The sequence below is a fragment of the Dreissena polymorpha genome, chromosome 4 (genome assembly GCF_020536995.1).
Source record: "Dreissena polymorpha isolate Duluth1 chromosome 4, UMN_Dpol_1.0, whole genome shotgun sequence".
Classification (NCBI taxonomy): Eukaryota; Metazoa; Mollusca; class Bivalvia; order Myida; family Dreissenidae; genus Dreissena; species Dreissena polymorpha.
In genome coordinates, this window is record NC_068358.1 from 18908444 (window position 1) to 18934368 (window position 25925).

Consider the following 25925-nt stretch of genomic DNA (forward strand, 5'->3'; position numbering starts at 1 on the left):
TAGAGTCTATTACACCTGTCTGCCGATTGCCCAATTAAATTGAAAGGTGATAATTAATTAATTTGTTTTTTACTCCCAAACTAGCCTTAATGACAGCAGCGTATTTTAATTAACTAGATCATGAAAAACACGAGCGGTTTAATTGTATTTATAGTTATATTAAAGTATCCAGTTTGTAACTCGAAAAAAGAAAAAGTAATTCATCTAGACAACTATAAAAACGGAAGTAACCATTTTGTCTTCTTATTACTTTATTATTATTATAATTATTATCGTCCCGAATATTGTCAAATTGAGTTAAATGTGAAAACAAAAAACAGCGTCTCTGCTTCTTTCTTTCGTAATTATGACTGCTTGACCCGAATGTCAGCAAGGGGCCTGTGTGTTATCGGTAACAATCAATGGTAATATAAACAATAGACAGAGATATTTATTATGCAACTGTCATGACAACAGCACTATAACACATCCCGATCAATATACCGGGGTAACAGATAGTTGACAACACCAACTTGATTTGCTATTTTCACAGCACAAAAATATATTGACACATTTTTTCGGAAATGGCCGATTTCGGACACTGATTTTTTTAGTGCGTATTTTACTCAGATTGTCAATTTTTACCGATAAATTTTGACCAAACTCGGGGGTGCGTATTATGCACAAGGGCGTATTACATTCGTGGATTTACGGTAACAATTGAATTGTAGAAATACCATGTGAATGGCAGGTTCTACTTGGTACTTAATTCCACTCAATTAGCATACATTTCCTTCGGATTCTTACTGAAAATAATGAATACTATTCAGAGTCAAGTTGGCCTTTTCTTCCAAATGTTTGAGTGGCATTTTGGAAATTAAAAAAGTATTTTTGTTACACTTAAGGTAGAGATGTATAATTAAGAATCTTAGGTGCAATACTTACACTGTTGCAAAGAAATTGAAATTGATAATGGTATTATATAACATACAAACATTCACTTTATGACTTTTATAAGAAAATATCCAAAATATAGCTTTTATATGAACTAAATGGACTATACAACTTCTCTTTCGTATTTGGTTTCTCAAATAGTCATATTGAAATGAAAATCTGATTTCTTAGAGTCAGAGACATGCAGATGCACCATTGCAAGTTGAAAGGTAAATTCAATAAGAAGACATTAGTTTAGAGTTAACTTCCCATGTTGGAAAAACTGGAGAGAAGTGGCAAAAATATAAAATACAAGTGAACATGTTGAAAAGAAACAGCTTGGTTATTAAAAAAATGGGTTTAAAAATTAAACCTGTATTTAGAAATAAGCCTATTTTTAGCTCACCTGTCACGAAGTGACATGTTGAGCTTATGTGACCGTGTGATGTCCGGCGTCCGTTGTGTGTGCGTGTGCGTCCGTCAACAATTTGTTTGTGTAGACAGTAGAGGGCACAGTTTTCATCCAATCTTTATGAAATTTGGTCAGAATGTTTATCTTGATGAAATCTGGGTTGGGATTTTATTTTGGTAATCTGGGGTCAAAAACTAGGTCACTAGGTCAAAAACTAGGTCAAATAATAGAAAAACCTTGTGTAGACAGTAGAGGTCACAGTTTTCATCCAATCTTTATGAAATTTGGTCAGAATGTTTATCTTGATAAAATCTGGGTTGGGATTGTATTTGGGTCATCTGGGGTCAAAAACTAGGTCACTAGGTCAAAAACTAGGTCAAATAGTAGAAAAACCTTGTGTAAACAGCAGAGGTCACAGTTTTCATCCAATCTTTATGAAATTTGGTCAGAATGTTTATCTTGATAAAATCTGGGTTGGGATTGTATTTGGGTCATCTGGGGTCAAAAACTAGGTCACTAGGTAAAAAACTAGGTCAAATAATAGAAAAACCTTGTGTAGACAATAGAGGTCGCAGTTTTCATCCAATCTTTATGAAATTTGGTCAGAATGTTTATCTTGATGAAATCTGGGTTGGGATTGTATTTGGGTCATCTGAGGTCATAAACTAGGTCACTAGGTCAAATAATAGAAAAACCATTAAAAATTTGTTTGTGTAGACAGTAGAGGTCACAGTTTTCATCCAATCTTTATGAAATTTGGTCAGAATGTTTATCTTGATGAAATCTGGGATGGGATTGTATTTGGGTCATCTGGGGTCAAAAACTAGGTCACTATGTCAAAAACTAGGTCACTAGGTCAAATAATAGAAAAACCTTGTATAGACAATAGAGGTCACAGTTTTCATTCATTCTTTATGAAATTTGGTCAGAATGTTTATCTTGATGAAATCTGGGTTGGGATTGTATTTGGGTCATCTGGGGTCAAACACTAGGTCACTAGGTCAAATAATAGAAAAACCTTGTATAGACAATAGAGGTCACAGTTTTCATTCAATCTTTATAAAATTTGATCAGAATGTTTATCTTGATGAAATCTGGGTTAGGATTGTATTTGGGTCACCTGGGGTCAAAAACTAGGTCACTAGGTCAAATAATAGAAAACCTTGTGTAGACAATAGAGGTTACAGTTTTCATCTAATCTTTATGAAATTTGGTCAGAATGTTTATCTTGATTAAATCTGGGTTGGGATTGTATTTGGTTAGTTAGGTGAGCGATTTAGGGCCATCATGGCCCTCTTGTTTATATAACTTATAACAATTTAATATAAAGTAAACTCTTATACTCGTTATAATCTAAGCAAATGTATCTATGGTTAGGGTGAAGGTAAAACATTCTGGTTGGTCTGTTCAGGTAAATGTTGAGCTTATGTGACCGTGTGATGTCCGGCGTCCGTTGTGTGTGCGTGTGCGTCCGTCAACAATTTGTTTGTGTAGACAGTAGAGGGCACAGTTTTCATCCAATCTTTATGAAATTTGGTCAGAATGTTTATCTTGATGAAATCTGGGTTGGGATTTTATTTTGGTAATCTGGGGTCAAAAACTAGGTCACTAGGTCAAAAACTAGGTCAAATAATAGAAAAACCTTGTGTAGACAGTAGAGGTCACAGTTTTCATCCAATCTTTATGAAATTTGGTCAGAATGTTTATCTTGATAAAATCTGGGTTGGGATTGTATTTGGGTCATCTGGGGTCAAAAACTAGGTCACTAGGTCAAAAACTAGGTCAAATAGTAGAAAAACCTTGTGTAAACAGCAGAGGTCACAGTTTTCATCCAATCTTTATGAAATTTGGTCAGAATGTTTATCTTGATAAAATCTGGGTTGGGATTGTATTTGGGTCATCTGGGGTCAAAAACTAGGTCACTAGGTAAAAAACTAGGTCAAATAATAGAAAAACCTTGTGTAGACAATAGAGGTCGCAGTTTTCATCCAATCTTTATGAAATTTGGTCAGAATGTTTATCTTGATGAAATCTGGGTTGGGATTGTATTTGGGTCATCTGAGGTCATAAACTAGGTCACTAGGTCAAATAATAGAAAAACCATTAAAAATTTGTTTGTGTAGACAGTAGAGGTCACAGTTTTCATCCAATCTTTATGAAATTTGGTCAGAATGTTTATCTTGATGAAATCTGGGATGGGATTGTATTTGGGTCATCTGGGGTCAAAAACTAGGTCACTATGTCAAAAACTAGGTCACTAGGTCAAATAATAGAAAAACCTTGTATAGACAATAGAGGTCACAGTTTTCATTCATTCTTTATGAAATTTGGTCAGAATGTTTATCTTGATGAAATCTGGGTTGGGATTGTATTTGGGTCATCTGGGGTCAAACACTAGGTCACTAGGTCAAATAATAGAAAAACCTTGTATAGACAATAGAGGTCACAGTTTTCATTCAATCTTTATAAAATTTGATCAGAATGTTTATCTTGATGAAATCTGGGTTAGGATTGTATTTGGGTCACCTGGGGTCAAAAACTAGGTCACTAGGTCAAATAATAGAAAACCTTGTGTAGACAATAGAGGTTACAGTTTTCATCTAATCTTTATGAAATTTGGTCAGAATGTTTATCTTGATTAAATCTGGGTTGGGATTGTATTTGGTTAGTTAGGTGAGCGATTTAGGGCCATCATGGCCCTCTTGTTTATATAACTTATAACAATTTAATATAAAGTAAACTCTTATACTCGTTATAATCTAAGCAAATGTATCTATGGTTAGGGTGAAGGTAAAACATTCTGGTTGGTCTGTTCAGGTAAATATTAAACAACTACAATTTTAAAAGTATTGCTAGATCTCTTCAAGTTAATATGTTCATGTTAATTTTGTTTCTACCCCATTGTTACTGTGTGAAGCTTCAACAGCAGAGATTAAAAAAAAAAGAGCTTTGAACATACACATCTTTTAATTATTTTTGGCTGACCTGAACACAAAATGCTCAGGGTGAGCTATTGGGATAACGCTTTGTCCCTCGTGCATCTTCATCTGTTGTGCATCGCCATCTGTCGTGCATCTGATGTTAACATTTTTACTTAAACAGCATCTCCTCCTAAAATGCTTGGCCAATCTTGATGAAACTTTACAGGAATGTTCCTTGCATGAAGCTTTTTGAAAGTTACATTCCATGCATAACTCTGGTTACCATGGCAACTTAAAGTTTTCCTCATATTTATATTGTAAAAACTTCAAAAATCCGAAACCGCAAGGCATAGAGCTTAGATATAGGGAAATGATATTGGCCATCACACATAAATTTGACCTCTACCAAGATTGATCAATCATGCCCCTGGGGTAAATGTGTTTTTCTAATACGTATATAGGAAAAAATGCAAAAAGCATCTTCTTCAAAACCAGAAGACCAAGCCCATAGATATTAGGAATGCAACATCATCTACTGGACTTTTTACAAATATTATTACCATTATGCCCCTGGGGTCGAAATTGGCCCCACCCTGTGGGCAAATGGGTTTTCCATATATGTATATAGTAAAAACTTCAAAAATCATCTCCAAAACCTTAAGGCCTAGAGCAAAGATGTTTAGCATGAAACATTGCAATGTGGACCTCCACCAAGATTGTTTTGCCCCTGATCCTATATTTATTACATGCTATACCTTGTATGGTGAGCTTTTGTGATTGCTTGTTGTCCGTTGTGGGTTGTGCGGCATCAACATTTGCCTTGTTAACTCTCTAGAGGCCACATTTATTGTCTAATCTTCATGAAATTAGGTCAGAAGATTGGTTTCAATGATATCTTGTATGAGTTCCAAAATTGTTACGTTTGCTTGAAAAACATGGCTGCCAAGGGGCGGGGCATTTTTTCTTGTATGGCTATATATGGCTATAGTAAAATTTTGTTAACACTCTAGAGGCCACAGTTATTTTCTGATCTTCATAACACTTGGTCAGAAGATTCATCCCAATAATATCTTGGACGAGTTCGAAAATGATGCCGGTTGGTTGAAAAACATGGCCGCCAGGGGGCGGGGCATTTTTCCTTATATGGCTGTAGTAAAACCTTGTTAACACTCTAGAGGCCACATTTATTTTCCGATCTTCGTGAAACTTGCTCAGAAGATTTGTCCCACTGATATCTTGGATGAGTTCAAAAATGGTAACCTTTGCTTGAAAAACATGGCTGCCAAGGGGCGTGGCATTTTTCCTTTATATGGCTATATATGGCTATAGTAAAATCTTGTTAACACTCTAGAGGCCACATTTATTGTCGGATCTTCATGAAACTCAATCAGAAGATTCATCCCAATAATATCTTGGACGAGTTCAAAAATGATGCCGGTTGGTTGAGAAACATGGCCACCACAGGAGCTGGGCTATTTTCCTTATATGGCTATAGTAAAACCTTGTTAACACTCTAGAGATCACATTTATTTTTTGATCATCATGAAACTTGGTAGGAAGATTTGTCCCAATTATATCTTGGATAAGTTCAAAAATGGTTCTGGTTGCTTTAAAAATATGGCCACCAGGGGCGGGGCATTTTTCCTTATATGGCTATATATGGCTATAGTAAAACCTTGTTAACACTCTAGAGGCCACATTTATTGTCCAATCTTCATGAAATTTGGTCATAAGATTGGTCTCAATAATATCTTGGATGAGTTCGAAAATAATTATGTTTGCTTGAAAAAAATGGCTTCCAAGGGGCGGGGCATTTTTCCTTATGTGTCTATAGTAAAATCTTGTTAACATTCTAGGGGCAACATTTACTGTCCAATCTTCATGAAACTGAGTCAGAAGATTCATCCGGATAATATCTTGGAAGAGTTAAAAAATGATGCCAGTTGGTTAAAAAAAATTGGCTGCCAGGGGGCGGGGCATTTTTCCTTATATGGCTATAGTAAAACCTTGTTAACACTCTAGAGGCCACATTTATTTTCTGATCTACGTGAAACTTGGTCAGAAGATTTGTCCCAATAATATCTTAGGTGAGCGACTTTGGGCCTTTCAGGCCCTCTTGTTTTATTTTGCTGAAATGACGTTTCAACATCAAATGGCGTCATTAAATGTACACAACTTTCAGGATTTATCATCGCATTTTTTTATATATCTTTTTTCAATCTGCTCATCTAAAAGCATGTGATAAAAAAGGTCTGACACGAGTTGTCATTTTATACCATATTTTATTAAAATATGTCAGGAATTTTGTTAATAAGCGAGCCTTTTGCGAAAGTTGTTGTTGAAAGTAATATACATTTTAAGTCAAAACTTACCCTAACCTGGTGGTCACAGGTTTGATATAAAACAGTCTATAGCAGATCTGAAAGCTAGTTGTTTAATGTATATGTCTGTTCTTTTGGATCTAGTGGGCGCTCTAGGGCCCTGATGGCTCTCTTGTTTTAAGTTTTCTAGAATGGATATGATTTTGGAATATTTACTCTTCTATGAGCTATAGTAATTTCGGAAAAGCTGTTTTACAGTTGCTATTAATTATGGAATTTAATATGTTTTAAGACTTTTTCAACAATTTGGCACAGAAAAACAATGAATGAGTGATTTTATTATCACATCTTTGTGGTTCTATAAAATTAGTAAGAGTTAGCATTTGTAACATGAATGCTAATTGGAATAGCCAATGTACAATTTACTATGCAAGTATGAGGAGCTGACAAAATAAAGTGGCACATACTTTTTAGCGAGGCTGTTTTCGGAGAAAACCCAAGCTATTGTCATAGCCAGCTCGCCGTCCGACGTCCCCCGTACGCCGTAGGCGTCGTGCTAAAACCTTAACATTGGCCATAACTTTTTGAATATTGAAGATAGCACCTTGATATTTGGCATGCATGTGTATCTCATGGAGCTGCACATTTTGAGTGGTAAAATTTCAAGGTGAACATTATCCTTCAAGGTCTAGGGTCGAAAAAACAAAGTCAAGGGAAGTAATATGCTCTAAATGGACATAGTTATCTGACCTGCCCACGTATATATTTTTGTTAAATAAATCAAAGCGGTGCAGTAGGTGGCATTGTGTTTCTGACAAACACATTGTGGTAAAAGGCCAAGGTCATCCTTTTCGGTCTACGGTAAAAAAAACAAATTTAAGGGAAGTAATAAGCTTTAAAAAGGGAGATTATTACGGGCAAAAGCCCGCGAAGCGGGCGTTGACCGTTCATACATATGGGAATTTAGACATAAAATTACATAAGAATACCACATATGGATACGTCTCAAAAAAATTTGCCACGCGACATATATTTTCGCGATGCTATTTATGAACTTGAACAAATCAAAAACACTTTGACATATGCTAAATCACATGTAAATACATACCTCAGAAAAAGTTATATCAATGACATCATAATTGTGTAGCGAATCGCACTAAATATTCTCGCAGTATTTGTTTTTCTTCGCAACCGTTCCAGAATTAGGTCATTACTCAATTATCTCCCCTAAATGCTCTTCTTCAGTGGGTATAAGCCGAAGACTGGTTCACTACATATAGTAACAGTCTTCACCGAACACAATTTAGGGGAACATAACCCGTCTTTAATATATTGCCGAATCTCCGATTTCTGTCGAATTTATTTGCTTTGATCTTTTCAATATCTTATTGTTATTATTATCCTGACAAATCACTAACGCTTGTTAAAAAATTATTTGTTTTAAACACTATAGTTGGAATCTCTATTCTTCAAGTATTCTCGCGGTATTTCAATAACGACACCCTACTGTTTATGTATCAGAATTTGTGACGCATTTTCCATTCGCTCTCAGAAAGAAGTTTTACGTTTGATTATGAGCAATATTCTGGTAAGTTGTCGTTGTAACCCACCAGAAACACATTTATTCACAAATTTTTAAGATATTCAGATCTAACTTTTTAGTTTTTTAGCTTCAATTTTTAAAGTATTTTCTCCTCGTCTGCTCGCACTTTACCGATATCCCAAAAGGTTACATATCACTATAAATAGTTTAGGCCTAAAACCACAAAATCCGATACCGTTGGAATTTTCGTACCACAATCTTACGTAAAAAATATTCCAGATTCGAAATCAACAAAAAACAAGACATTTATAAATTGTCTGCATTATTGATCAAATTTTAAGATATTTGTTGGTTTTCCGTTTTTAGAAGCTGTTCTGCCAAGGCAAGAGCTGGGCATTATACAAGCCATTATATCCAGCAAAACTGACAGTTTTGGTTTACAGAAATCAACAAAGGAGGGATTCCCGAACTATCAAAATTTCCAAGCTATACACACAGTTATTATCTGTGGTGATCTTTATTGGTTCTGTTTGTTTACTTGGATGGAACATGTGTGAACTTTTATAGAACTTTGAAAAGTCTATATATGTCTATCTATAAACAAAAATCAGCTATGGTATAATAAGATCAGATGTGCAAACAATGTCAAAGGGTTGTTAAATTAACAATTTGAAGGCAATTATGCTGAAAAAATATGAAAAGTTTCCATGCAAATTTTGTCTGTATTTCGACAAGTGTCTGCCGATTATTGTCAAACTAGTAATACAAAACTTACCACAAGTATGTAAAAGCACTAAGTACCAGTGATCATTTTTAGTAAGATAGTGTAATTCTAAACAGTAGCAAATAGCTTGTTTAGTAAATGCATAATGCAATTAATATGATTTCCGTTCTATTGTGTAATTAATAAATTGGTTGTTACTTGCTAATCCATGATACATGTTTTATGGCTAGTGCAAAACCAGCAATGTTAATTTTGTAAAAGGTAATACAATAACACCACTTTGTAATTTCATATACGTAAATATTCTTGAAATGTAGGTTGATGAGTTTTACTTATTTTGTAACTATTATTTTATGTGCAAATAAATGATGTGAAGTGTTTTGTATATCCACACAATACCACATGTCTTTTTATATATGTACTGTATTATGTGTTATTTGAATGTTTAAATAAAAAAATATGGGTGATATAACATGATGCATTCTAATATTTGCATTCAAATTGTAACTGTAGAGCTAAGTGTATGCAGTTTAGACTGTGATTTTAGAATTGCTACAAAATGGCTAGTTTTTTAGTGGCGACACAATTTAAACTATTCAACAAAAGTTTGCGAAAGAAAATTAGAAACCTGCAAGATACCTGTATTTATTAAATATTTTAATTGCGAAACAAGTATGCTGTTATGCTGTTACACATAATTATACATTGATAATAAATAAGAAGACAATTAGTGGTGTTAACGTTTCCCAACAGTAGAAATCACTCTTCTGATGAAGTCAGTGGTATACAGACGAAAGCTCCAGGTATGGCTTTCAATACGTAGTGTGTGTTATTTGGCAGTCTAAAACTTATTGGATTTAAAAAAATCCTGTCAAATTTGTCAATCAAAATTGATTTGACACATCACATGTACTGTATGCTAAATGCAACTGCTTTAGCAAGCTGTCAAGTTGAATTGAGACATTTGATGAAACAAACTGGTTCCTGGGTAGGACCAGTTCTTAGTGTCTATATGACGTACCATGACGTCGAAAGTCTACAAGACCTACTAGGTAGAACGAGAAATGTACTTTGACGTACAGTTTTCACCGACCCTTGAGTGTTAGCCAATCAGAAGACACCTTACATCTGTTGCTTTTAGAGATATTTGACATTGAACATAAGTATTATTATTATTTATACCAAATTATGCGACTATCGACCGCTTACTCAAAGATATTGTGTGTATTTATTAAACATTATTATTATTATAATTTATACCAAATTATGGGACTATCGACCGCTAACTCTAAATATTGTGCGTATTTATTGACCTGGCGTGGTGGAATTAAGCTCTGACTTATGCAAGTTATGGTTATCACAAAATACGACCATACATTATTTATCCTGTTAATGCTTGGTAACTGTTTGGTTACCGTTGGGAATTTCCTACACAGTAATGCACTGGACGGTCGTGGTACTCCGCCCCACATGATCAATAAATACTCACAATATGCTGAATAATTTTAATTTTAAAAAGGTAACAATTGAATCTTCTTCAAATTTGTATATAATCTATTTCAATGCATTAAATACTTGAAACTTCTATTTGTTGTTTTTTTGCCATTCTGATATTTTTATTCATTTTGTCCTCAATTAAAAGAGATTTTAAACATTTACCGGAATTATGAATAAATCTGAAGGAAAAGCGGCTCAAGAGACTAGTGTTTTGATTGGCTGTTCAAAAAATGTGTATGTCGAAGTACAAACATGTATGTCGAAGTACAAATTGTACTTTGACGTACAAATATATACTTCGAAGTGTATTTTATATTTATGTCGACGTACAATTATTGTACTTTGACGTACATTTCTCTTTTTAACTTGTAGGTCTTCTTGACTTTCAACCCAAATGGTACGCCATAGTATGTCTTAAGGGTTATCTAAAGAATGCTCCCACTTAAGAGATCAATACAGAGACCTCCCAGTGACTAAGCCAGTTAGCAGACACCCCATCCACTATACCACAGACACCGAACCAGCTATAAATTCCTGTGGCTAGAAAACAAAAAAATATAAGATGCTAGATCTTTAAGCTTGGAACATGTAACTTGTTTTAAGATTGATTTTTTTTGGATGCATTACTTAATTATTGCAACAATTATAATATTTTGAACACAATCATGTTAATATATTTATTAAAAATACATAGTTATCAAAAAAACTTAAAAAGCTTTTGCCCGTAAATTAGGTAGCACCTATAATCATATTATTCAATATTGAACATAGCCACTTTATATATTTGGCATACATGTGTATCTCCTGGAGCTGCACATTTCGAGCGGTCAATCACAGTCACGGTAGTAGCTTTTAATTATTTGCTACTAAAAAGATTTGTTAGAGACAATTATTTTCAAGGGAAATAATTTATATAATTATAATTCTCATATTATATATTTCCTTACCAAGAATTGAAGTTCTTTTCACAGTTACTGCACATATTTAATATTTTGATTATTTATAACTCAAATGATTGATTTGTAAAAGTTTTTTTTTAATGATACAATTATAATTTCTTTGATGTTCATTACATACCTGTGGACTTGTGTCCATAGATGCATGATAAACTCTGGCTATGATCTCTTTTAAACCACAGGCCTTGGTTGACAGTGATGTCTGATAATCAACTGTGAGACCCTCCCCCCCCCCGCCCTGGTTGGATTGGACAAAATTATTCAAGGGAAGTAATAAGCTAAAAAGGGAGATGATTTCTTTACCTGCCAAATGACAAAAAGCAATTTTATTTCAAAGCGGCGCAATAGGGGGCATTGTGTTTCTGACGAACATATCTCTTGATATTATTATCATTTCTTACCTGTTCTAATTTGTGAATGCTAATTTTCATTAAATACCAGTGGACTTATGTCCATACAAACATGATGAACTCTGGCTATGATCTCTTTGATAAACCACAGGCCTTGGTTGTCAGTGATGTCTGACTTGGTCATTTTTGACTGTCTACAGACCTCCCCCCCCTCCGGTTAGGTTGGACAAAATCCAAGGGAAGTAATAAAGCTTTAAAGGGAGATGATGTCTATACCTGCCAAATGATAAATAGAAGTGGCTCAGTAGGGGGCATTGTGTTTCTGACAAACACATCTCTTGTTGGGTCACTAGGTCAAAGGTCAAGGTCACTGTGACCTCTTAAAAAAAAATTCTGACAAGCTTTCGCAGCCGAGCGTGGCACCCGTTATGCGGTGCTCTTGTTCATCTTCATCACTTTGCCGTGCCATGTCCGTCATTAACAATTGGTCTTTTAATACTCTAACAACTGCAGTTCTCAAGCAATCTTACCGGTAATCAAAGTTCAATACTTGCCAGAACTGAACTAATAGTGCTCTAGTTTATTGCCCTTGAATTATTATTTGAATTTAACCCTATAGCATTAACATTTCTTTATCAATCTTAACCAAACATAGTGACACTGTACATACATATGAGAACACTAATTTAGACAAGCTTGATTGTTGGTAGATTCAGATAATAAGATCCAGAATTATTGCCCTTGGGTTAATGGAACATAGAGTATTTATGTCTTCACTCTAGCATCAATAAAACAGATTCAAAACTGGTCACAATGCATTTGGGCATAAGACCTCGGCCAAGTTAAATGATAGGCAGAACTGGACTATTAGGTCAAGCTTTAATACCCTGTGAGTATGAAAGAATCCAGTATTTATCATGTTAATATTCTTTCTTAACCCAGGGCCCTCAATCCATTTTAGGGGAAGCGGGTCGCTACCCTCATAAACGGGAATTTTCGCGGCGTTTCCCTTTTGGGGGATTTTTTTACTTACTCTCTCATTATTACATTTGTACATGTTTGCACTATATTCATTTCTTTTTTAGCACACCTGATAGCTCAGGTGAGCTTTTGTGACCGGTCGTTGTCCGTCGTACGTCCGTCCGTCCTTCTGTCCGTTAACATTTGTTCATAAACACTCTAGAGGCCACATTTATTGTCCGAGCTTCATGAAACTTGGTCAGAAGCTTCGCCCCAATGAAATCTCGGTCGAGTTCGAAACTGGGTCGTGCCGGGTCAAAAATTAGGTCACTAGGTCAAAAAAAAGAAAAAACTTGTAAACACTGTAGAAGTCACATTTGATGCCCAATGTTCATGTAACTTTGTCAAAATGTTTGTCTTAATAATGTGTTAGTTAAGTTCAAAAGTGGTTCCGGTCCGTTGAATAACATGGCCGCCAGTGGGCGGGGCAGTTTTCCTTATTTGGCTATAGAGAAACCTTGTAAACACTCTGGAAGTCACAATTTTTGCCCAATCATCGTGAAAGTTGGTCAAAACATTGGTTTTATTTATTTCTCGGACGAGTTCGGAAATGTTCCAGATCGGTGAAAAAACATGGCCGCCAGTGGGCGGGGCATTTTTCTATATACATGTATGTATATAGTGAAAACATGTCAACACTCTGGAAGTCACATTTTTGGCCCAATTTTCATGAAATTTTGTCAGAACTTTTGTTTCCTAGATACATGAGTTAAGTTTGAAAATGGTTCCGATCTGTTGAAAAACATGGTTGCCAGGGGGACGTGGCAGTTTACCTTATATTTATATAGTAAAAAGGCTTGCAAACAATCGTGAATTAAGGTCATGTAACATGTGAGACAACTCTTTTAAATATTGCATTTAAGAATACAGTAGTTACTCCCCTTTGATTATTAATGTTTTTATAATAATACAGTGTAGTTGTGTTTCATTTATGTGTTTATTATTATTCGAGGTTGGATGTTTTTATGCTCCCTTTCAAAGAAAAGGGGGCATATAGTGAGCCGACTGTCCGTCCGTCCGTCTGTCCGTCTTTCCGTCACACTTTGCATTTAGGTTTCCAAAAATGCTAATACCTTCTATGTCCCTTGAGATATAGCCTTCATATTTGGTATTCATGTGTATATGGACAAGGCCTTTCATTACGCACACATTTTATAGCCCTGTGACCTTGACCTTGAACTTAGGGTCCGCGTTTAGGTTTCAAAATCTACGTTTAGGTTTCGAAAAATGCTCATAACTTCTATGTCCCTTGAGATATAACCTTCATATTTGGTATGCATGTGTATATGGACAAGGCCTTTCCATACGCACACTATTTTTTATGTCCCCCACTATAGTAGTGGGGGACATATTGTTTTTGCCTTGTCTGTTGGTCTGTTGGTCTGTCTGTTTGCGCCAACTTTAACATTTTGCAATAACTTTTGCTATATTGAAGATAGCAACTTGATATTTGACATGCATGTGCATCTCATGGAGCTGCACATTTTGAGTGGTAAAAGGTCAAGGTCAAGGTCATCCTTCAAGGTCAGAGGTCAAATACATGTGGCCCAAATCGCTTATTTTACGAATTCTTTTGCAAAATTGAAGATAGCAACTTGATATTTGGCATGCATGTGTATCTCATGGAGCTGCACATTTTGAGTGGTGAAAGGTCAAGGTCAAGGTCATCCTTCACAAGGTCAAGGTCATCCTACAAGGTCAAACATATTGCATGTGTATCTCATGGAGCTGCACATTTTGAGTGGTGAAAGGTCAAGGTCATCCTTCACAAGGTCAAGGTCATCCTACAAGGTCAAACATCATATAGGGGGACATTGTGTTTCACAAACACATCTTGTTACCCCTGTGACCTTGACCTTGAACTTAGGGTCCGCGTTTAGGTTTCGAAATCTGCGTTTAGGTTTCGAAAAATGCTCATAACTTCTATGTCCATTGAGATATAACCTTCATATTTGGTATGCATCTGTATATGGACAACTCCTTTCTTTTTGCACACAATTTTTAACCCCTGTGACCTTGACCTTAAACTAAGGGTCCGCGTTTAGGTTTGGAAATCTGCATTTAGGTTTCGAAAAATGCTCATAACTTCTATGTCCCTTGAGATATAACCTTCATATTTGGTATGCATGTGTATATGGACAAGGCCTTTCCATCTAAATCTGCGTTTAGGTTTCGAAAAATGCTCATAACTTCTATGTCCCTTTAGATATAACCTTCATATTTGGTATGCATGTGTATATGGACAAGGCATTTCCATAAGCACACAATTTTTTACCCCTGTGACCTTGACCTTGAAATAGGGTCCGCGTTTAGGTTTCAAAATCTGCGTTTAGGTTTCGAAAAATGCTCATAACTTCTATGTCCCTTGAAATATAACCTTCATATTTGGTATGCATGTGTATTATGGACAAGGCCTTTCCATACGCACATTTTTTTTTTCCCTGTGACCTTGACCTTGAACTTAGGGTCCGCATTTAGGTTTCGTAATCTGTGTTTAGGTTTCGAAAAATGCTCATAACTTCTATGTCCCTTGAGATATAACCTTCATATTTGGTATGCATGTGTATATGGACAAGGCCTTTCCTTACACACACAATTTTTTACCCCTGTGACCTTGGCCTTGAACTTAGGGTCCGCGTTTAGGTTTCGAAATCTGCGTTTAGGTTTCGAAAAATGCTCAAAACTTCTATGTCCATTGAGATATAACCTTCATATTTGGTATGCATCTGTATATGGACAACTCCTTTCCATATGCACACAATTTTTAACCCCTGTGACCTTGACCTTAAACTTAGGGTCCGCGTTTAGGTTTGGAAATCTGCATTTAGGTTTCGAAAAATGCTCATAACTTCTATGTCCCTTGAGATATAACCTTCATATTTGGTATGCATGTGTATATGGACAAGGCCTTTCCATCTACATCTGCGTTTAGGTTTCGAAAAATGCTCATAACTTATATGTCCCTTTAGATATAACCTTCATATTTGGTATGCATGTGTATATGGACTAGGCATTTCCATTAGCACACAATTTTTTACCCCTGTGACCTTGACCTTGAAATAGGGTCCGCGTTTAGGTTTCAAAATCTGCGTTTAGGTTTCGAAAAATGCTCATAACTTCTATGTCCCTTGAAATATAACCTTCATATTTGGTATGCATGTGTATTATGGACAAGGCCTTTCCATACGCACAATTTTTTTTTCCCTGTGACCTTGACCTTGAACTTAGGGTCCGCATTTAGGTTTCGAAATCTGTGTTTAGGTTTCGAAAAATGCTCATAACTTCTATGTCCCTTGAGATATAACCTTCATATTTGGTATGCATGTGTATATGGACAAGGCCTTTCCTTACACACACAATTTTTTACCCCTGTGACCTTGGCCTTGAACTTAGGGTCCGCGTTTAGGTTTCGAAATCTGTGTTTAGGTTTCCAAAAATGCTCATAACTTCTATGTCCCTTGAGATGTAACCTTCATATTTGGTATGCATTTGTATATGGAGAAGGCCTTTCCATACGCACACAATTTTTTACCCCTGTAACCTTTACCTTGAAGTTAGGGTCCGTGTTTAGGTTACGAAATCTGCGTTTAGGTTTCGAAAAATGCTCATAACTTCTATGTCTGTTGAGATATAACCTTCATATTTGGTATGCATGTGTATATGGACAAGGCCTTGCCATACGCACACAAATTTTGACCCCTGTGACCTTGACCTTTAAATTAGGGTCCGCGTTTAGGTTTCGAAATCTGCATTTAAGTTTCGAAAAATGCTATAACTTCTATCAAAGCGTTTATAGGAGGCAAATGTCATCCTATGGTGACAGCTCTTGTTTTTAGCTCACCTGATTGCTCAGGTGAGCTTTTGTTACTGGTCTTTGTCCGCCGTCCGTCCGTCCACATTTGTTCGTAAACACTCTAGAGGCCACATTTATTGTCCGATCTTCATGAAACTTGGTCAGAAGACTTGTCCCAATGAAATCTCAATCGAGTTTGAAACTGGGTCATGTTGGGTCAAAAACTAAGTCACTAGGTAAAAAAAAAAGACAAAGCTTGTAAACACTGTAGACGTCACATTTAATGCCCAATCTTCATGTAACTTTGTTTATATGTCTGTGTTAATGATATGTTGGTTGTGTTCAAAAGTGGTTCCGGTCCATTGAAAAACATGGCCGCCAGTGGGCGGGGCAGTTTTCCTTATATGGCTATAGAGAAACCTTGTAAACACTCTAGAAGTCACAATTTTTGCCCAATCATCATGAAGTGAATCAAAACATTGGTTTTATTGATATGTTGGACGAGTTTGAAAATGGTCCAGATAGGTGAAAAAACATGGCCGCCAGTGGGCGGGGCATTTTTCTCTATATGTATATAGTGAAAACATGTGAACACTCTAGAAGTCACATTTTTTGCCCAATTTTCATGAAATTTCGTCAGAACATTTGTTTCCTTGATACGAGAGGGGTTGAGTTGGAAAATGGTTCCGGTCAGTTGAATAACCTGGCTGCCGGGGGGGGCAGTTTTCTTATATTTATATAGTAAGAAAAAGCTTGTGAACACTCTAGAAGTCACATTTTTTGCCCAATCATCATGAAACTTGGTGAATAGATTTGTTATATATATATCTCAGATGAGTTTGCAAATGGTCCCGATGGGTCAATAAACATGACTGCCAGGGGGGTGGGGCAGTTTTCCTTATGTGACTATATAAAGAGAAACCTTGTGATCGAACACTAAAGAAGTCACATTTTTTGCCTAATCATCGTGAAACTTAGTCAATACATTGGTTTTATTAATTTCTTGGACAAGTTGGAAAATGACTCAGATCGGTGAAACACACTTTTTAGCTCACCTGATTGCTCAGGTGAGGTTTTAGGATTGGTCTTTGTCCGCTGTCCGTCCGTCCACATTTGGTTTGTAAACACTCTAGCATTCACATTTCTCAAGCATTCTTTATCAAGGTTGCTGAAAGATCTCAGTCAAGTTTTATGATGAGCAAAATCACATAATTAATGCCATAATTATTGCCCTTAGATTGTCCAAATTTTCATTATATTATACAAAATCCTTGTAAGCAAAGTTTGATGTTTGGGGGGTCAACTCAAAATATAGGTCACCATATCAAATCTTACAAAAACAAAAACACTCCCTACCCCAGAGTTTTGGTTCATTAATGATGAATCTTGACCAGGATGTTTGTCTGGTCAATATCTAGGTCATGTTTGACATTAGGTAAAGATTGAATGAACCGACTCCTCTCAGGTGAGCGAACTAGGGCCATCTTGGCCCTCTTGTTCATAATTGGGTATGTTTGACAAGATTAAATTGAAATAGAATTGAGAAATAATACTCATGAGACACATCTGTAAAAAAAATAAATAAAAATAAAAAATAAATTAGGGGGAATTTTTCCCCCCAAAAGGGGAAAAAAGTATACTTTTTAGGTGGGGGTACTGCGGCCGAAATATGGCCGCAGATTTGATAGATTGAGGGCCCTGTAACCAAACTTTGGGACAATGTGTATGGGCACAAGATATTGGATAAGTTTGATTATGGGTAAAATCAGATTATTAGGTCTACAGGTATTTGTTGTTGGATAATTGGAAAATTGTGTTTTTCAATCGTGTTTACATCTTAAGCATCAGCCATTACTCAGACACTTGTAATTATTGAAATTTTTCCTTTTGTGGATTTTCCTACATTATCCTATGGAAATCTCCACAATATGTCAGATGTTTTTTTAGTTAAGTATAAGACTAGAATCTTGACAGCTCTTTGTCCGGCATACCCAAAGGCTAAATTATAGTGTCTAATCAAGAAACAAATAGCTAATACAGAGCAACCATCCATAAATTGATTAGGACATTAGGTTGACTGTTACCAGTTGTCCACTTTTGTAAATTGTTGATTGTTGATTGCTACTGTTTCATTTCTTTGATTTCTGTGCAAACTTAGGTTCATATAGACCCTTGGGGAAATTGTTTTTCTTCAAGGAAAACCGGAGCTGTAGTTATTATACCCCCACAAACAGTGGGTATATTGGAGTCACTCTGTTTGTTGGTTGAAATGTTTGTCTGCAAAAGTTTGTGGAGCAAACTACTTCATTTTTTAAGCCACAACAATGAAACATATAAAAAATATGTCATCAGTATGAAGTGTCGACGTGCAAGAAACAATTTTCATGCCCAGTGGCTAAGCCAAAGTGTCCAATAGCATTCTTAGCTCATGAATGATTGAAGCCCAAAGTACTTAAACATTTTGAAGGTTGGCCTTCACCAGCAGATATCCACTGCTCATGTCAATGTCATTCATTAGAATAAGAAGGTAATTGCGACCTTAAATGTAAAATTGTTAAAGTTATTGTTTTATGCTAGTGATTTGACATAGAGTCGTCAAACTTGTCAAGAACGTTGAACAGCACCTGCAAATGACCACTGGTCATTTCAAGGCTAACATTTACATCAATTAAATCAGTAAAAAATCTGGCTTTAATGCGATGTAGCATTATTAAATTACTTGTATAAGTAGTATTATTTTAATAAATTCATAATGTGCAATATATCTTTTGGACCAATTGAAGCAAATTATTACTATTAGGCAGATTAACAATAGCATGTCAATGTGCAGAAAACAGATACTGGTTGCCAGAAAAGGCATGGTTACTGTAACTGAAACTAGAAAAATGGTAACCAGTTGGCCATATAGTATACATGTTGAAGCACTATTTGTGTCAAATCAGTGTCTGGGTTATGAATTAGTATTTATATCTTTTGAAAATGCTCTAGCAATCATTATTATCATCATTATTAAATGTTGATATTGATTGATTGATTGATTTTTATTCAGGTTTAAAACACATAATATACTAGTTATCATCAAATTTAAATAGCAATTATTACTTAAAAGTATTTGTGAGATTGCTGCTGATCAAAACGTACGGTCTAAAAACTGCCATAAAAATAATATGAAATAAGATTTGATAATGAAAAGGAACACAAAAGTGCAACAAAATAAAAAAGTCTAAAGAAAGCGTATCACCTCTAATTAGATTTGAAATTAACAGATCAGCAGCTACCTCGCACTTAAAATATGAATTAATGTTACTCTTATGGTATTTAATATATTACTTAAGTATCACAGTTATACATGTATGTCACATTTATTTACTATCACAGACTTTCAGCATAGACTGGTAATTAGATATATTATAGAAACAGATTCACAACTTTTGGAAACTTAGTATGTAAAATGAAATAACCTGGATAATATAGTATAAAAACTTAGGATTGCCCATGAAAGCTCGAAATTTATTTCCAATGGGGTCCAGTTTAGGTTAGACTTACTATTATAATAATAATGTGAAAGTTACACAAAATGAACAATAAGTCCCTGATAATTATTGAGTATACATGTAAGTTGTTACAATCATGTTTCTATAATAAATTTGCCATAATGACTAGATCACAAATATTCTAATTACCGGTAGTACAATTATATATTAGTATTAGTATATATAACTACAATTATATTATGTTTTAAAGCGGGTATATACGATTTTTTTATATGTGTTTAATTGTTAAAATATGTTTCAATAACACAAAATAGGCAAGAAAAATTATACATTAAAGCCGAATTTCATTAAATGCAGCAAAGACAAATTAGCGCCCCGAGCCGATAATGACGTACATATTTTCCTACAATAAACGAAGCATTCGTCTTTGTATTAGGATCGGAGATAGTGTTCGTGTGTCGTATGGTTAGATATCGTTGCAGGAATTCAAATAAACCGTTAAACTAAGTTTAGATGCACATCGTACATGTATGGTATACATGCTGGCGAATTCGGCTGTACAGCCGTTTTCAATTTCATAATTAAATATCTGGCTTATTTCCCATTTTTCGACACATGTTCTTCTTAACTTTTATTTTAATTTATATAGAAATATATATATAATAAGATTTTTACACAGTTTATATAAATTCATAAATATTTGACAAAATCGTATATACCCGCTTTAATACTATAAGTATGATTATTATTTTGATTTGTTTCAGTGTTTCTCCAATTTTGAGAGATGTCATTGAAGTGGTTGATAGTGAAGATGAAGAGCTTCGCATGGAGTGTGAGAGGGAAGAAAAGGCTGAAACAGATTATCAGTAAGTCATTTCTTCTTAGCATTAATTCGGTTTATAGTTGGTAACATCCAACCATAAAAGCTAAATGTTTTTGCATCCATGAAGCACACGGTTAATGCAAAAGACTAGAAGCTCACCTATAACATTGACCCAAGTAATAGAGCATTGGCTTTGAAGTGTTGAGAACTCTAATCATTCTTCACAAGTTCTTATTTATAGACGTTCTATTAATAGTAATATTATCAATTTGACCTTCAAATGACACTTATTTTGTCAGATATAAAAAGTGTTATAGAATCCAGTGTTATTGTGGGCAGAATCAGATAATTATGTCCAGGGTTATTGCCCTTGGATTATCAGAAAGTCCAGATGATGAATCCTATAAACACTCTAGCATCAGTATTACTGAAGCAATCTTTATCAAACTTGATGACACTGTATATGGGCCAAGAGCTCTCTTAACTATGAAAATAGGCAGAATCGGACCATTAGATATACAGTTTTTGCCCTTGGATCATTGAAAAAATCCAGTATTTTATGTTTTCAACACTCTTGAATGATTATTCCTTGATCAATGTAAACTAAACTTTTTGACACTATGTATGGGCACAAAATATAGCCAAGTTCCATGGCAGCAATATCGGAAAGTTATTTCCAGGGTTATTGATCTTGGGTTATTGGAAAATCATGTATTTTAATTTTGTTAACACTCTGGCCTCAGTATCAGTAGTAAAGCATTCTTAATCAAACTGAATGTTTATGAATGGCACAAGATCTCAGGCAAGTTAGATCACGGACAGAATTGGACAATTTGGTTCAGAGTTATTGATTGTGAACAAATCCAGTATCTCATTTTCAGTACACAGTTGAACGATACGAGGGACAATCGTATTGTTGCCAGAGTGGGCTTAATCCTTTGATGTTTAGCAATATTTTCAAAATAATACGTGTTAACATATAAACATGTAATGATATGCGTGTAAAAAATCATAAAAATATAACAACATACAATAAAACAACAGCGCTAAGCACTTTGAAAAATATATAATGACCTTAATGTCAATTTGCAGAAACAAACTTTTGCAAAATTAATGCCGTTCTCATAGACGAATTTCATGCGAATGCTTATAACAAATTAAAGTACTCTGTGCATTGCTTATGATGTATAAAAAATAGCCATTTAAACATTGTTTACCTTAACTTAAGCAACTTTCTTATCTACATGTATTTGAACAAGACAATATATTATTCTAAATGCTGTTAAGTTTTAGCGTCATCCCTCAAACAATAGGGTATTTACCATACATGTCCGGGAATTATACGACTGACCCTTGTATAGGTCCATCTTCGCTCGTGTTTGTATTTAATTTTAATAAATAAAAATATTATGAGATCTATTTTCACATATCTTTTTAGCTCACCTGACTGCTCAGGTGAGCTTTTCTGACCGGTCTTTGTCCATCGTTCGTCCGTCTGTCTGTCCGTTAACATGTGCTCGTAAACACTCTAGAGGCCTTATTTGTTGTCCCATCTTCATGAAACTTGGTCAGAAGCTTTGCCCCAATAAAATCTCGGCCGAGTTCGAAACTGGGTTGTGCCGGGTCAAAAACTAGGTCACTAGGTCAAAAAAAGGAAAACCTTGTAAACACTGTAGAAGTCACATTTTATGTTCAATCTTCATGTAACTTTGTCAAAATGTTTGTCTTAGTGATATCTTGATTGAGTTCAAAAGTGGTTCCGGTCTGTTGAAAATCATGGCCGCCAGTGGGCGGGGCAGTTTTCCTTATTTGGCTATAGAGAAACCTTGTAAACACTGTAGAAGTCACAATTTTTGCCCAATCATCATGAAAGGTGGTCAAAACATTGATTTAATTGATATCTCCGACGAGTTCAAAAATGGTCCAGATTGGTGAAAAAACATGGCCGCCAGTGGGCGGGGCATTTTTCTCTATATGTATATAGTGGCAGTTTTGCCTATTTGGCTATAGAGAAACCTTGTAAACACTCTAGAAGTCACAATTTTTGTCCAATCATCATGAAAGTTTGTCAAAACATTGGTTTTATTGATATCTCGGACGAGTTCGAAAATGGTCCAGATCGGTGAAAAAACATGGCCGCCAGTGGGCGGGGCATTTTTCTTTATATGTATATTAGTGGCAGTTTTCCTGAATTGGCTATAGAGAATCCTTGTAAACACTCTAGAAGTCACAATTTTTGCCCAATCATCATGAAAGTTGGTCAAAACATTGGTTTTATTGATATCTTGGACGAGAGCGACAATGGTTCAGATCTGTGAAAAAACATGGCCACCAGTGGGCGGGGCATTTTTCTCTATATGTATATACTGAAAACATGTTAACACTCTAGAAGTCACATTTTTGGCCTAATTTTCATGAAATTTGGTCAGTACATTTGTTTCTTTGATACGAGAGTTGAGTTCAAAAATGGTTTCGGTCAAACCTTGTGATCGAACACTATGGAAGTCACATTTTTATGCCCCCCTTCGAAGAAGAGGGGGTATATTGTTTTGCTCATGTCGGTCCATATGTCTGTCCACCAGATGGTTTCCGAATAATAAGTCAAGAATGCGTAGGCCTAGGATCATGAAACTTCATAGGTACATTGATCATGACTCGCAGATGACCCCTATTGACTTTGAGGTCACTAGGTCAAAGGTCAAGGTCACAGTGATCCGGAATAGTAAAATGGTTTCCGGATGATAATTCAAGAACTCTTACGCCTAGGATCATGAAACTTCATAGGTACATTGATCATGACTCGCAGATGACCCTATTGATTTTGAGGTCACTAGGTCAAATGTCAAGGTCACGGTGACCCGAAATAGTAAAATGGTTTCTGGATGATAACTCAAGAACGCTTATGCCTAGGATCATGAAACTTCATAGGTACATTGATCGTGAATCACAGTTGACCCCTATTGATTTTCAGGTCACTAGATCAAAGGTCAAGGTCAGGGTGACCCGAAACAGTAAAATGGTTTCCGGATGAAAGCTCAAGAAAGTTTATGCTTAAGATCATGAAAGTTCATAGGTACATTGATCATGACTTGCAGATGACCCCTATTGATTTTCAGGTCACTAGGTCAAAGGTCAAGATCACGGTGACTCACTTAGAAAAATGGTTTCCCGATGATCATGAAACTTCATAGGTACATTGAGGTGACCCAAAATAGTAAAATTGTTTTACTCAAGAACGCTTATGCCTAGGATGATGAAACTTCATAGGTACATTGATCATGACTCGCAGATGACCCCTATTGATTTTCAGGTCACTAGGTCAAGGTCACGGTGTTTCAAATTAGAAAAATGGTTTCCAGATGATAACTCAAAAAGGGCCTATGCGATCATTAAACTTCATAGGTACATTGATCATGACTTGCAGATGACCCGTATTGACTTTCAGGTCACTAGGTCAAGGTCACGGTTACTTGACACAGTAAAATGGTTTTTGGATGATAACTCAAGAAAGCTTACGCCTAGGATCATGAAACAATAGAATGGTCAAGTTGATAGAATTTTCTTATTAAATCAATCAAAAATAAAATTTATCATGTAGATGTTTTGAACACCTTTTAACTTTGTTATCCATCTGACATGTGTGCATTATAATCATTGCATCTTTTTAGCTCACCTGATTGCTCAGGTGAGCTTTTGTGACCGGTCTTTGTCCGTCATCTGTCTGTCCGTCTGTCCGTCCGTTAACATTTGTTTGTAAATACTCTAGAGGCTACATTTATTGTCCGATCTTCATAAAACTTGGTCAGAAGCTTTGTCCCAATAAAATCTCGGCCGAGTTTGAAACTAGGTCACTAGGTCAAAAATAAGAAAAAACTTGTAAACACTGTAGAAGTCACATTTCATGCCCAATCTTCATGTAACTGTGTCAAAATGTTTGTCTTAATAATATGTTGGTTGAGTTCAAAAGTGGTTCCGGTCCGTTGAAAAACATGGCCGCCAGTGGGCGGGGCAGGTTTCCTTATTTGGCTGTAGAGAAACCTTGTAAACACTGTAGAAGTCACAATTTTTGCCCAATCATCATGAAAGTTGGTCAAAACATTGGTTTTATTGATATCTCGGACAAGTTTGAAAATGGTCCAGATCAATGAAAAAACATGGCCGCCAGTGGGCGGGGCATTTTTCTCTATATGTATATAGTGAAAACATGTGAACACTGTAGAAGTCACATTTTTTGCCCAATTTTAATGAAATTTGGTCAGAACATTTGTTTCCTTGATATGAGAGTAGAGTTCGAAATTGGCTGTAGAGAAACCTTGTAAAAACTCTAGAAGTCACAATTTTTGCCCAATCATCACGAAAGTTGGTTTTATTGATATCTCGGACGAGTTCGAAAATGGTCCAGATTGGTGAAAAATTATGGTGCCAGTGGGCGGGGCATTTTTCTCTATATGTATATAGTGAAAACATGTGAACACTCTAGAAGTCACATTTTTTGCCAAATCATCATGAAACTTGGTGAAAAGATTAGTTTTATATATATCACATAATTAATGCCATAATTATTGCCCTTAGATTGTCCAAATTTTCATTATATTATACAAAATCCTTGTAAACACTCTAGAGGTCACAATTTTGTTTCAGATTTTATGAATCTTGGTCATAATATTTATTTTTGTAAGCAAAGTTTGATGTTTGGTAAGGGGGGTCAACTCAAAATATAGGCCACCAGGTCAAATCTAACAAAAACAAAATCACTCCATATGCCAGAGTTTTGGTTCAATAATGACGAAACTTGACCAGGATGTTTGTCTGGACAATATCTAGGTCAAGTTTGATGTTTGGTAAAGATTGAATGAACTGACTCCTCTCAGGTGAGCGAACTAGGGCCATCTTGGCCCTCTTGTTTGCTCGCCTGAGCAGAAAGTGCTCATGGTAAGCTTTTGTGATCACCTTTTGTCCATCATGCGACGTGCATGCATCATCAGCAATTCCCTTGTTTTTACTCTAGAACCCACATTTATTGCCCAATATAATAAACCTTGCTCAGAACATTAATTGACTCAGTGAAATCTCAGACAACTTTGAAACTGGGTCACCTCAGATAAAAAAAAAGGTGACTAGGTTAAATTGAAGAAAATACATGTTTGTACTCTACACGC

At 35.6% G+C, this 25925-nt stretch overlaps 1 long non-coding RNA gene across 2 annotated transcripts; it reads left to right on the top strand.

Moving 5' to 3' along the window:
* Nucleotides 1-1330: 1330 nt before the first annotated feature.
* On the top strand, nucleotides 1331-4031 carry LOC127880091 (uncharacterized). Of its 2 annotated transcripts, none has more exons than XR_008049412.1 (3): nucleotides 1331-2151; nucleotides 2929-3262; nucleotides 3578-4031. It is a non-coding gene; the product is annotated as an uncharacterized LOC127880091 (long non-coding RNA). The 2 variants fall into 2 exon arrangements; XR_008049413.1 differs by having other exon boundaries at nucleotides 3723-4031.
* The last annotated feature ends 21894 nt before the right edge of the window (nucleotides 4032-25925 follow it).